Below are 14,795 nucleotides of genomic sequence, written 5' to 3' on the forward strand. Positions count from 1 at the left end.
TAGGATCTGATCTTGTTGACAGGCAAGCAATATTTATAGTTTCACCCAGAACACAACACAAGATGTTACAGCTGCGGTGCGTTTGAGAGTACAGATTCTCTCTACCTGTGAGCTCGCAACTTGTTTGTGTCTAACCTAACAAGATCTGTGCACGGCTCCCTGCTCTGTGGCTGTTTCCTCGGATTAGAGCTGACTGCAAATTCTTTGTTGGTATTCAACTGAAATTCACCTCATTTGCACTAAACTTTATCAAAACAGGTAGTAAAAAGGCGCTGCTTAAAAAAAAACTGAAAGCAGAGGAACATAAAGACACAGAGGAAGAAGAAAAGACAACTGAACAATATAAAACTAAGAGTGAGCAGTGAGATCACTTCCTGGTTTTTCGCTAAACAAACACAAGTTTATTCATAAAGCGACCACAATGTTATAACTTGACCTCGGAATGTGAACAGCTTCCTCTCAAGTGTGCTAATGAAAAAAAAAGAAAAAAGAAAAAGAATGAATCTTTTTATAGCTATTTATCTCGCACCTCTGTGAAGCTTTCCTAACAGCAGTTTTAACAAACCACCGAGTCAGGTTTCCTCTCTGCTTCCCGGCTTACTCTGAAAAGTAATTGGGGATAATGAGCTGTAATCCATTTAAAGCCTGAGCACGCTTGTCCAAAAACATGTAATACACCACTTGCACGGTCCCCTGACAGGTATTGCACGGGCCTGCACCTCTGGGTCTGTGCAACAAAGATGCCAAGAAATGCCGTGTGACTGTGCCAAAAAAAAATTGAGGATTGTCATTTTTGGAGGATGCTGGGATTGAAAGTGACGACAGAGTCTTTTAAATAATTGTTTCCATAAAAAGCTTCTAAAAATATGCAGTTTCTCAACGTTTCTCCGCCTTGTTGCCACGCTACAGCTCAAATCACTCACACCGATACATTCGCCTGCTGTATTCTTTGTCACCCCCTGCAAAGTGTTGCATAGCTGCAAGTCTGTTCACTCAATGCAACAATCAGAAATGACCTTAATGTTGACAACAAGGACACCAGCAATGGATTACTTGTCAATTTGACTGCATAACAGAATCATGGAGTTGGAAGATGAATTACCCTGCAAACCAGGCAAGACAAGTGGTGTGTGTGTTCATTTAAACCCGATTTATGTATTTAACGGCTTACGACGGGGCGTACGTGACAGAGTGCCACCAGGCGCTTAATTCAGATGTATTACAGCTAACGCAGAGCGCTTCTGACTGACAGGCAAAACATAACGCGTGGAAACAATTATTCATGAGCTCTGTAGAATTCTGTGTTCGGTGACCACTCAGTTTGATGATAAATGCTTCGTTTTTTAGCTGAAATTAATTTCCTTCCGCGAACGTCTACTTGTGAATGTGTGCAGTGGCGGTAAGCTACCGGTCCTTTTCTTTGACAAGTGCCCTCAGTGCTATTATCATTGTCGTCAACAATGCTGCCGCTGTAACTGATTTAATCATAGGCTGTCAATGTGTCCCGCTGGAAGCTTTGTGTTCCACGTTTGATCGTTAAGTGTTGCGGACCGTCTGCACAAAAGGAAGGCCACTCTTGATCAATATGTCAACAACGATGACAGGCTCGTCCCTGAGAAATGTCTGCAGTGTTTGGCTTCATTTAAACATTCATGCATGGCAGAAATTATGCTTAAACAATGTGCTTATCTTAGTATGTGTGTGTTTGCTTGATTTTGTGTCATGTATGCGAGGGCGAGGCCGGAGGTGTGGCACAAGGCCTCTCCTGAGATCTGACTGGCCCCTGGTGATGCCACTGCCTACAGCAGATGGTGACAGGTAGATGGATTTTTAGCATCGCGGTTGGATCACTGTGCCAGCCTACAGGGGAACTGACCCAGAGACCCGGGACCAGTGTGTCTGTATGAAGTGTTGAGTTACGTCAAAAAAGAAATACAAAGTTACAACAAAGAGGCAAAACGGCCACAAAAGATCAAAACTGACTGTAAAGAGAAACAAAATGACCATAAACAGACAAAAAACTACAAAGACATGAAAAGGGTCACAAAGAGAGGCTAAATGACCACAAAGAGACAAATAGATTTTTTTTAAATGCCCACAAAGAGAGGCTACATTTTAAAAAAGACATAAAAAGACCACAAATGATCTAAAACAACCGCAAAACTACAAGGAGATTAGAATAACCACACAGAGAGGCAAAACAACCACAGAGAGACACAAAATGGCCATAAAGAGATCAAAAATGACCAAAAAGGGAGAAAATGGCCAAAAGGTGAAGCAAAATGTCCGCAAATAGACACAAAAGGTCTATAAAGGGATAAAAATGGTCACAAATAGAGGCTAAATGGTCACAAAAAGACATAAAACAACCACAGCTACTCACACAATAAGAAGGAAAACAATTGGATAATTGCAAAATGACCACAGAGAGACAGAGAAACCACAAAGAAACACAAAACACATGATGGAAAACGCCTGTCTTGCCCTCCCTTCAGAGGTCTGTAAACCCACACATGTATGTAAATGAATCTTAACATGCGCACACACATCTGGATTTTGACATGTTTGTGTGCCTGTGTGGCCCTCACTATTTTCCGCATGGCCACTTATCAGTTTAATATGCTCCACTCACCTCTTGAATCCATCCCTCGGCCTGTCGCTTCATTCCCGGTGGTTGCAGCACGGAGCCTGTGACACCGCGATCCTTCGGCTCCACGCCGCCTTATTATGTGATATCTCTCTTCCTCCTTACGCCTGATCTTCTGGAACCTTCATCAAGCAGAGGGAAAGAAATGCACAAACAAAAACAACATCATTAAACTCTGAAATTCTTTATTCATTTGAGCGTTCAGGCTCCACGCTTCACATCTATTTAGAGCAGGCAAATTGATTCAATTTGCCGTGTTTGCATCACGCTTAATTCAGCGGCCCTTTCGCTGAGCTGTAAAACACGCGCCGTCTGGGAGATGGTTTTATTTGTACTTTTACTTTTTTTTTTTTTGCACTTTAACCGCAAATGTGTCTTCCTATGAAATCTCATTTATTAATGTAAATGAACAGACAGAGGCAGCGGGGAAAAAAAGCTAGATTAGGTTGTCAAGTAGCTACAGCACTGATTTGTCTGATATTATGATTGTTTTAGCTAAACAGAAGATTTATCTCTCAGAAAATTAAAAAGTTGCACGCAAAATTGCTGTTAAGTATGTACGATGAGGTACCACCATCGAAAACCATTTAGCAGCTACGAGACAGCCAACCATACAGCCAGACTACTAATTAGACGGCACCAGAGCAGTGCAAAAACGGCCAAATCACAGGCGTCTATTGGCGAATTTTGGGTTGTGATATTGTGTTAAGTCATTTCGACATTTATGAACAAACACTGTTGCTTCCATATAATTCAAAAGCAGCAGCCATTTCTACGCCAACATCATGCTCAGGGCGGGAAGCTGAACTGTGGTGCTGTGGTAATGGATAGTGAAGGTCCGGGGGGACATCGGCCCATTTTTCAGAGTAAACAACGTCTATGATGTGCCATTATCTTCTGTTAGACAACAGCCAATGTGAGCATTCAACCACTTCCTAGCTTACATTACTGCTTGATAGTGTAACATCATACAAAAGGCGTAAAATTCTAAAATATCAACCCATGTCTTGGACATATTTCTTAAGGCCTGGAAAGTAAGTGTAATGTTCGCTAGGAGGCGGTTGAATGCTAGCAATAGTTAATGGGTTGTCAAATATGTAGTTTTACCTTAAAATATTGCCTTATTTCCCTCCAGTCTTTCATTATCACATAACTTTTCAGCTGCTCGACAGGTAAGCATGAAATTATAACAATCTGTCAATTTCCTACATTTATACGACCTGCTACGCAGCAGCATAACATTTTCTCAGCATTCAAGCTTTCCAACCTGATGTCATCAGATGAAAATGGCCGATGTCTTAATAGGATCAATGAATGTAATCAATGTATTTGAATGCAACTGTGAGATATTTGGGTCTACAAGTGTTGGTGATTCTTTGTAGTGACTCCTTGCAAGGCTAGAAAACAGCTGAAAAGCTAACCACCGTATGCTAGCCAGCTAGCTAGTTAGTACTAACACATGGTAGTTACAACAGCATGTTTTTCTATTTTCTCCTTAAAGTCCTTTGCTTCTCCTGGTGTTGTCTTTATTAGAAATGGAAAAAACTCTCCAAGCTAACAAACTTGCTAACTGACAGATATTGTGCTGCTAGAAAACTCATTAGCTAGGCCACTAATGTTATACTGACAGCTGTCTGCAAAGCGTCTTCTTTTCAAAGAAACGAAAGTGGACGGTGCAAATGAAGCTAATAAGAGAGGAGGCTTCCTCCGTTCTGAACTCCTCAACCTCTCAGATCAGCGCTGTCAAGACGGCCTCTTCCTGGTCATGAAAAATCTCTGCAGGCTTAATCAATTCATTTTCCCATAAAATTTTGCAGCTTCAAGTAGTGGTGTGACCAGAAGTTTACTCAGATGTACGGCTGTATAAAGAATGCAGGGCAACAGTACATCGATGAACACTCAACTTTTATCTCTTAGAATATCAGAACCCAAATGACCAACTTCCCATAAAGAATCCACCAAAGCACCTAAAGCAAGGCTAAATCAATAGCATGTACAGGTTAATAGCAGTCGTGTTTTTGTAAGCTGGCACATCAACTATTAATTAGCTGGTGATTAGAGTCAGCTGGCAAGAATGATTCACAGCCTGAGGAGGCTATTGTCCTTGTGCTCCAGCAGGATAAATCAGCCAGTATTAAAGAGGGAGATAAAGGTTCTCTCTCAACATGTATCTGTGTGTCCTTTATGCAAGCACAATCACAAAACATTGGAACAAAAGGACGCAGAATTAGCATTTACATCTGCACAAAGGCTGTAGAGTACACACCTGCCACTACAAGTACTTGAAGTTTTCTTTCGAAGACAACTTGGGACGGAATGTTTTGCACAAGGACACAACAAGCATCAACTCGGCATTGATTTTCACATCATCCAAAGAGACTGAGGCAGGAATAAATATGTAAGAATAGGGAAAAACACAGGGTGGAAATTATGTCGGCGGCTGCTTTGATAAATCGACTCAAAGAGCTTTGGACGTGAATAAATGAGAAAAAGAGATGTTTGCTAAATTTCAGAGTCCAGCTCTTGTGTGGGTGCCAACGACACGGCCACTACACACCCACCACAAGGCAGCAGGTACGTTTGATTGGTCCCTTTCTGTCCTCTGCGCTCCAATTCTTCCCTCACATACAGTCTAAATGAATCCCCTGCAGCTCAGAAACAAATTCTTCTTCTGTTTTTTTTTTTTTTTTCCTTTTTTTTGTCTGGGATATTGTTTTCACTCTCTGGCATTCATGTTTCTACGAAGGATAATTGGAATGCACACCTCCGTGTTCAAGATCTGAAAGTGGAGAAAAACTGAGAGGATATTGGATTGCAATTCAAGTGTTTATATTGTCTGTTTCTTGTGTGTCTGTGCGGTTGGGTGTTTGTGCACACAGTCAGAAACGAGGGTGCCGTAACTCCGCAGGAAGGCATTTTTTTTAATTATTTTATTATTCCTCTGTATCAAAATTTCTTTGGAAGTTAACTTAGTTGACTTTAACGTATTAATCTTTGAAATGAGGCCTAAAAAAAATGTGTATTTGCAAATTAAAAAAAAATAAACTTGTTAAAGTGTGTATGTCGAGGGATAAAAGCCTCAAATAGAAAATGAGAAAATAATGCTGTCTTTTAAATCAATCCGCGCTCCCAGAGGGTCTCAAACTCTAAAGCAATGTCTACCCCAAATAAACATCAGTGCTCAGACTGCTCAGACATAAAAGGAGATGAAAAGAGGACATATGTCAAATACAAATCATGTTTCTGGCTTTGGAAAGCAGAGTGCAGTGTAAATAGATCAGGGACCCCTCAAAAGCAATTACCGCTATGATTCCCACAGTGAAAAACAGGTGTCAAAAGATCCAAACCTCAGAGGTCAGATTTCATATTCTCTCTGTTGTTTCGAGACAAGTTTGAAATAGATAAATGCTTGTGAGTGCTTTGTTTTGTTTTCTACGAACCCTGATGTGATGTTAAAATATAAACAATTTGACTTCGTGTCAAAATAGAGTTTCAACACACTGACGTTCTGACTTGTTTCATCTGAATGCACGCACACGAGTGCGCACGGGCACACACAAACACACACACACACACACACACACAGTGCTGCTACAAAATGGGTGCACAGAATGGGACCCAAATGCAGGACAAGGCCAGGCAACAACTAAAACAAAAAGTGAGGTTTTTAATAACAAAAGCTAAAAACCAAGACTTTCTTGGGACACTGACTATATACACGAGGGCTGGTCAACTAACAGGACACAGGTGAACACAGAAAAAAGGGGCGTGGCTTCACACAAAAGCGGGGAAATCATAAGCAAAAACATGTAACAGGAGGGCGGGACATCAAAATGAAACAGGAAATAACAGAACCACAAACTCAAAGCACGACAGCTAATGCAACAACTATTTTCTAAACGCTGTCAGACACTGGAGCTGCCACTGATGATTATTGACAACTAACCTGTGTATTATTTTCTAGATTAGTTGCTTAGAAGCTTGGTCTATAAAATGTCAGGAAACGGTGAAACTAATGGCCCGAGATCACATGAAAACCTTCCTCCAGTGATTATCATGTATCTACATGGGCTTTTGCTTTTCCTAAAAATCTTAGTTTAATGCAACATTATGTAACGTTTGCCGTTGAAATATAGGAGCTTTGTGTTGAAATAATGAAAAAAGAAGGTAAGGAGGGACGCTGCTTGGTTTCAGTGAGTGCAGAGAAGGCGTGTGATGAAGTGCTGTTTCATTTTCAACATCTGGAGTTGTGCTGATAGGCTACTAGTCATTCAAGCTCCAACAGCTTATGGGTAGAACCCCGTCCACTCTAATGCCTGTCCCGACAGTTCATGTCTCGGCATGCAAGTTAATCCCACCAGGCAGAATCCATTCTGACCGTGCTGTGTTCATCTGCTGAGCCTCACTTGAGTGACAAGCTAACGCTACAGGTAGTTGCTTATTTTAAAGTTAGTTAGAAAAACAGACGGTGTGATTCTGAAATGCCCCCCTGCTGGAGTACAAGGCACAGCCTGGTGCGCCTTTGAATTCAGTTATATTTTTTCTTTTCTTTTTTTATCCCCCCCGTATTCAACAGTTGTTTGAATTTTGAATAACAAATAACAGAGATTATATAACTCAAAACTTTTCAGGAAATAAAAACAACACTGTTTTAACTTTTGGAGGAGGAGGAGAATTATGATAATCCAAAATGAAAAAAAATAATAATATTAATATTAACAATATCAGTGAGGTAACAATACAAACTCAGAAATACTTCTTTTTTCCTTAACTGAGTTAACAAGATAAGAATACATATAAACAAAGTAACAGAGTGTGAAGTTGCGTCGTCCTTTAAGGTCAGTTTGTTTATACGGTCATAAAACCAAGAGATTGTTTAGGCATAAAAAAAAAAAATCACTGAATGAAGATCTTTCTCTTCTCCCAAAACGACACAGTGATCCTTTAATTGAAACATTTTGCCCTGAACTTTTGTCTAATCTCGATTTCCTATCTTTAAGAGGAGTCAAAACACATAAAGAACACACTTGTGTTGAATCAAATGATCACAGTCAGCCAACACATAGCAGAGCGTGCACCTAAATAGAGAAAACAGTGGATCAAAATGGCCCCTCTGTCCTCCCTCATAGGTTTATCTGGCCCTGTCTTTAGAAGGTCTCTTAGTTGCGAATATTGAGCTTTAAATTATACAGACATTCTGCACTCTCCAGATAGAAACTGGTGAGTGTTGTGAGAACGTGCCCTTAAGCAAATCTGTTTAAAGGTACTGTATATCACACACAACTGATCTGTGGTATCAGTGAGAAGCTAATGCACGGCCTGACAGTTTTTTCATTAAACAGATGAGATACACCTCTGATGGATGGGAGATCGCTGCCTTGGCTATAGGGGCAGGCGTAATGACCAACAAACAGCATGCACTGTTCCAGGCCACAGCTTTTGATTCCCTGTACAAACCCCCGGCGACGATGCGTTCCCCGTGCGCAGGAGTTGCATCAAGGTCGATTCAAATCACCCCCGTCCCCATCAAAGCGACAAGTTCAAACCTGATGCATCCCCGTGCCGGGAAAGGCGACAATAAATAAGCTCAGCTGACGAGCGAATATAAAGCTTCTGAGTGGGTGCGAGGGGGTGGAGGGAAAAGAAAATATTTTTTCACCCCTTAATGGAGCCGTCAACAATCACTTTTCAGCAGAGAGATGGAGTCACAAGGCGGATGGTGGTTTTGTGGTCGAAGGCAGAGGGGAAGCATCATTACCATAGAAAACATCACAGCGAACGATGGACATCCAGGCCATCAAAGATGATCATCTCATAAATTCCCTGCACTGTATAATAGGCCTGTCACTCTCGAAGGCTGAGGGGAAAATAATGCCCATGGCTGATTTTTATCTTCCACAGTGCTTCTGCTGATTACTGCTAAATAGGCCTCAGCTTGTTTAGCTAATAGTCGCCGCCGAGGCAAAAACCACAATGTGGCGGGCGGGCGTTTGATGAGCCACTGTCCGAATCCATATGTGCCTTTCACTCGCCGATGTCTTACCATTAAGCCAATAATTTGATGAGCAATTAAAAAAGCGAGACCGCTGTAAACAACCGCTCACCCAGCTTGATGTGTGTCACGTCCAAGTGGGGAGAGCCTGCGGTCCTGCAACCGCTGCTTAAATGCCAGCGGTGGGTAATCAGCCATCGGCGGTGACCCTGGATAGGTAATCGCGACGGTGGATGATATGCAAACAAACTCGCAGACACACGCATTGCGGCTGTTTGTGCCTTCACAAATCCCCACACGGCCTTGTATGCATGCGCTGATACACGGAGCGAATAACAATCACAAGTTAATTTAAAACAGAGCCTGGCTAAATAAAAGACTTAATGCCTTAGGTAGCAAACCCTCTCCTTGTTTTAAAGGTCACAAATGATGTCTTTGTCTGTGAAAACACGGAGTCTAGACGATGTTTTGGAGGGAATATTTCTAGCGGGAGGGTTCCATTAGACAGACAGTTCCCCCCCTCTCGTTAATTACATGATTAAGCTCTGCTAAGGTTAAAGACCCTTTAAAAAGCCCCGCATTCCTAATTGGGAAGCAAGCGATGCTTCTGTCCGGACTTCATCCCCTGCTCGTATTCCCCTCACACACACACACACACACACACACACATTTAATAGGTTACATCATGTGAAGGCACAAGTCGTTTCACGTTTTAATTTTGCGAGTCAGGAAACACCCTGTTGAGGCGCCGCATTTAACACAAATAAGCATTTCAGCTAATGCACTTCCCCAGCAGTGAGTGAGGCGCTGGAGCGATTTCCACGGTGGTACTCCAGTTTAAGCAACCAGTACTCTGAGCAAACAACACGGCCCTGCCACTTAAACATTTATGCAAGCACGGCTCAAGGATGGGTGCTTACCATTATTAGGACACAAACATTTATTTAACAAAAATATATTCATAAACTCAAACGATTAATACATGTGAGGTATTGGTTATTATGCTCTCAAAAGAACTACAAAAGAAGTATTATGTAACCCTCTGCATCATTAATGCACTATCCCTACTTCAAATCACGTCAGGTATCCTTGAATGATTCTTATGGTAAATAATGTAGCCCCACTCAGAAGACTGATTACTTATAATAACTATTAACATATGTTTGCCGTGCTGATAAAGGTTCTCAGTCCTCCAGGTAATGGTAATTGTAAGTGCTGTATCGTAGGGGACTGGACACGTTGCAGGCTTTTAAACTCTGTGTGGGAGTGTCCTTACAGAGTCGTTAAGGACTCACATGAGCTCTGAGCTTCAGAGTCGCTAGGGCCACTTGTGGGTTGTTGGTCCAGCTGGCCGGACGTAATGCTAGAAGTTATCCACATGGACGTCATACAGGTGAAAATCCACACGTATCTTAATCACATGCTTCTCCAGATGTAGACGGTTTTCAAGTGCTAATCCACACGTACGTTAACGTGCTCCGCGGTTTGCTACGTCTGCATACACACTGAGCATATGTCTAGTACGTCACTGTGGTGTATGACATCTGGTTAAAATCTGATCGCAGTAGAGTCACTATCAGCGGAATACACGCCCTGATAATGTGACAATGTAAGAACAAATCCGTATTAATCAGCGGGAGGAGAGCAAGTTAGACGGTGGCAGCCGATAGACGGCAGAGGCTTGTGGCGTGTTCGGCTAAGGGAGCTAACAGCTACGGAGCTAACTGCTTACAGCTAATGAAGTTAGTAGAGCTAAAGGCTAAATGCACAGCAGGACAAAGAGTTTCCGTTTGGAGAAACACGAAGCCTCAAACAGCACACTGGAGTTTTTTAGGTGCATTATATATTTATTCGGGAAGAAATGAAAATCAGAAGAGAAAAGTCTTGATTTATAATTTTTTATGCATAAATAAACTGGATAAACAAACTGACCTTGAAGGACAACACAATTTCAAACTGTGTTTATTTGTTTATATGTGGGGACCTTATTCTCCTCTGAGAAAAGCTTGTTTATTCAGTTATGGAAAAAAAATATATTTATGAGTTGGATTATTACCTCAAATTATTACCTAAAAGTCCTTTGAATTCTAATACATACCTAACAACAACAGATAATAATAATGACGTAAAGAAACAACATTTTGATGTTTGGGACACTTTAAATCCACTTTAGAATGGTTAATTTTATTTTTGAAATAGTTAATAGTTTGAAACAGCAATAGATCAATTAGTTGTTGTGAGAGATCAGTGGTGGAGTGACCAGCTGCATGGCAGCATGAATTCCAAAAATGGCTGAGAAAGTGCTACAAAATACTTGATCCGACTATAATGCTTTCCTTCTTGTACTACAATTACAGTTAATACAAATATTCCATATTCTATCTCTATGTGCAACCTTAAATATAAAAGAGCTTAAATTAAGACTGCTTTTATGCCAGCAGCATATTTCACGCTTCACAGAAGTCTTTTTAACACCCGTCAAACCCTTCATGTAACTTTTGTTAAGAAGTCTTTGCTCACACTGTAGAGCAATCCAGAGATTTCAAACGCAGATGAAAATGGCTTGTGGGAGTGGGCGTACAACCGAGAGGTAGCTAGCTATACCGACTCTCCTCGGACTGAACTGTAATGAGCACCATGAAAGGCCCGGGCTGGCTGTGCAGGGTGGAGAGCCTCTGCTGTGAGGGGTAACTTAAGTTCTTCATTAAAACCGAGTAATGAAAGAAAATCATGTGAGTTGTCAGTTAATGTGTAAAGAACGCAGACTGTAACCCCCCCCCCCCCCCATCGCCACCTCCCCCCTTCTGCTTCTGCGGCTTCACTTGAGTCCTCGACAGAGACAAATAAACTTAGCTTGTGTAAATGGAGCAGAAAGCATTCGGAGGGGGAAGACGAATAGGGCACACACTCGCAGTTTGGGAATCCACTTTTATCCCTCACTATATAGAAATAGCCCTCCTCTCCATCCTCTCTCTCCCTCTTGCTTTTCCCTCTCTCAGGCGAGCTGAGAGATGGTGATCTTTTCAAAGGTCATTTGAACCATTTGTCTTATCTCAGAGTTTCTTCACTGAGATGGCGAACCACAACAGAGGAACTACGCCTCGGGCTCTGGCTTTGTACATTTCATAACCGTCCAGAAAGAGCCAGAGCAACAACGACTCCCCTTCACAATGAAGTCTTTCGTAGTCTGTTATTAAATTATGATGCACTAAATATGGTGACATTGATTTTTATTTTTTTTTTGTATCTCCTCAACAAGCAATCAAGGAAAAGAAGGTTGTAAACAATACTATAAACAGCCTTATAAATAATGCATGCAGACCCCTGATGGTTGACTACACTCGTGTAACCACCCTTGTACTTCCACCTGAGTTTGAATCTGGCTGCTTCTTCGCTGCCACGACTTGCCCTTTTCATTTCTGCTGTTTTGTCTGTAAACACTAACAGGCCACGGAGAACAACCCCGACACCTGCTCGCTTAATAAAAGTAAGTGAAAAATTATTGCGGACCACTGCCGCTGCCAGCGTCTTACTGCGAGGACTAATCGGGTATTTACCTGCTATCACGACAATCGAGGGCTGATTATTACCCAGGGTGCACTGGGGAAAGCAGTCATTACAGCAACTTCCTGTTCCTGCCGCAGTTAGCCGGTCGTCCTCAGTGTTATTCTCAAAACACCTGTGCCGGACGCCTCAGGCTTTGGCAAAGAAAGATGGGAGAATTAATATTTATAAAGAGGAACAGCTTCCGACTAATTACCAGAGCAGAATGAGCTACAAGCAGGAACAATATGTAGGACATAAAAAATAAAAATAAAATCATAAATATAGAGTAAAAGAATGCGACTGTTTCAATGAATCAGCCTAATGTCTGTCTTACATCATTACGTTTCCTTTCAAACTGTCGCCAGGCCTCACGGTGACGGTGCAACATTGGGAACGAAATGGAAATAATTACAGTATCAGTTCTACTGACAGCTGCAGGGATGGATTTCATCATGCTCTCACTCTTCAAGAACTGTCAGGAGTGATCGCCTAAATGGATTACAGGCCTGAACACGCCGACTGCAGCGGGAACACATTAACCCTCCTGATCATCTGTTTGGAATTTAAATGGCTGTAATTATGGTTGTAAACTATTTGCTTACATTTATGAATATTTTCATTGTATTATCCTGTGTACACCACCAAGTTCCAGATGTATCACTTCACATTTACTTGCAGATTAAGTAAGATGCTTCAGTGCTCTAATAAGATCCTGTAAATACAGACATACTGCGTGAGTATTTAAGAATGACGGGTCGATCTGGATCAGGGCTGCGACAGGCGATTATTTTCAGCATTGATTAATCTATTGATATTCTTTCAATTGATCCTCTAATTGTTTAACCTATAACATGTCGGAAAAGAGTAACAGCAAAAGTTCACACAGCTTGAGGTGACATCTTTAAATTGTTTTGTTTGAAAAGATATTCAATTACAATGATATTAACTACAGTAATCAACTCACAGTTGAAAGCCTTGAAATGACAATTTCTGACATTTTTGTGAATAAATTCCAGGAAGTCGTTGTGCAGACGAGGGTTGAAACCAGTGTTGGGCATGTTACTTCTAAAATATAATGCCTTAAATATTACTAGTTAATATTATTTGAAAGGACTGTTACCGGACTGAGTAACTGAAATAACATTAGCAGAAATCCTATTAGAAACAGGTCATATTATGCCATTACTGCTTTTAAAGTAATATGTTACCACAGCTGTGTCTTCTGTCACCCTGATTGCAGCTGTATGAGATTTTCATGGTTCAATAACCATCCCAGCAAATATCACAATTTCACACTATTGCACAATTCTAATCATTATCATCATTATACAATTTATGGTGACCCGTATCAGAAGGAAAACAGCAGGGGTTTCTTATGGAACATAATGCTTTCTTATATAATTTAAAATTTTACACCACCTTTACAGTGGAATTCAGTTTTGTAGGTAAGACATGACATGTTTTAAGACAGGTCTTTATTAAAAATACCCTACTTTTGTTTTATTCATATCAGTAATCTTCTCTCACTAGTCTTACAAAATGCAGAGATGATGAATGTGCAGATTATTTTAGTAAATATATAGTAAACACATATTGTGTTTGTGCTCTGGAGGCTTTACATTTCTATAGCACACTTGTGAAGGTTGCACACTTGACCATGATTGGCTTCCAAAGGAGTTGTGATGTCACAAAATCCTTCTTCTACATTATGAGATGTAACGTGTGACCCCTTCAGCTGATGAGTCGGACTTCTCGTGACAAATTTTGCACTTACATCATGCTGCAATGTGAGGACCAAACATCCCAGTGACGAAGCGATAAGCACATTTTTTTTTTACGTCTTATACTCATTATTGTTATTCTTTAACTTTTACAGACAGAAATGCAGTTTAGCTTCAGCGTTTTAAACACCCAGGAATCACACCTCACTTAATTTCTTCAGAAATTCTCTTGTGTTTTCACTTCTTCTCTGGAGAGACAGAGGTTTTATTTTCACAGCTAAAATAAAATGTAACAACTCCTCTGTCTTTGTCTGTATTCGGCTCGTCTCACTCCACCTTCATGATAATAATGAATGCATATGCCCTGATTATTATTGGAGAGCACAGCGGGAAGGTGAGAATAGATGCAGAATTTGTGCATGTGTGTGGGCAGCTACAGGAGTGTTACGAGGCCCAGCCAATCAGGTTTCGGGACGGGGTTCACCCGCAGCCGCCCCTCTCCCGACACTATCTCAGCGAAGCAGGCAAAGATGACAAGACGCCTTCAATTAACCTGCTGCACTCTGGCCAATGACATTTAGGCTCAAGCATGACCTGAATCACAAACTAGCTTCCCCTCTGTCCTCCAAAGTGTTTCACTTCTAATTGCAGCCTCGCCAGAAACAAGAGCTGGATAGTGAAAAGGAGCACTGGCACACAAAGAGCTGCTTTTATCAGATGCATGCATTTACTGCGTACGTGTGTGTGTGTGTGTGTGTGTGTGTGTGTCCTCACTCCCCACCTCACATGAAGTTACCCACAGTGTTTCTGGCAGACCTTACTGCTCTCACAGCAGCCCCAAAATTGAAATACTCATCTTTAATAAGATGTTAGCAGCTCATGATTTATT

Source organism: Sparus aurata, chromosome 14 (genome assembly GCF_900880675.1).
Source record: "Sparus aurata chromosome 14, fSpaAur1.1, whole genome shotgun sequence".
In the NCBI taxonomy this organism is placed as follows: Eukaryota; Metazoa; Chordata; class Actinopteri; order Spariformes; family Sparidae; genus Sparus; species Sparus aurata.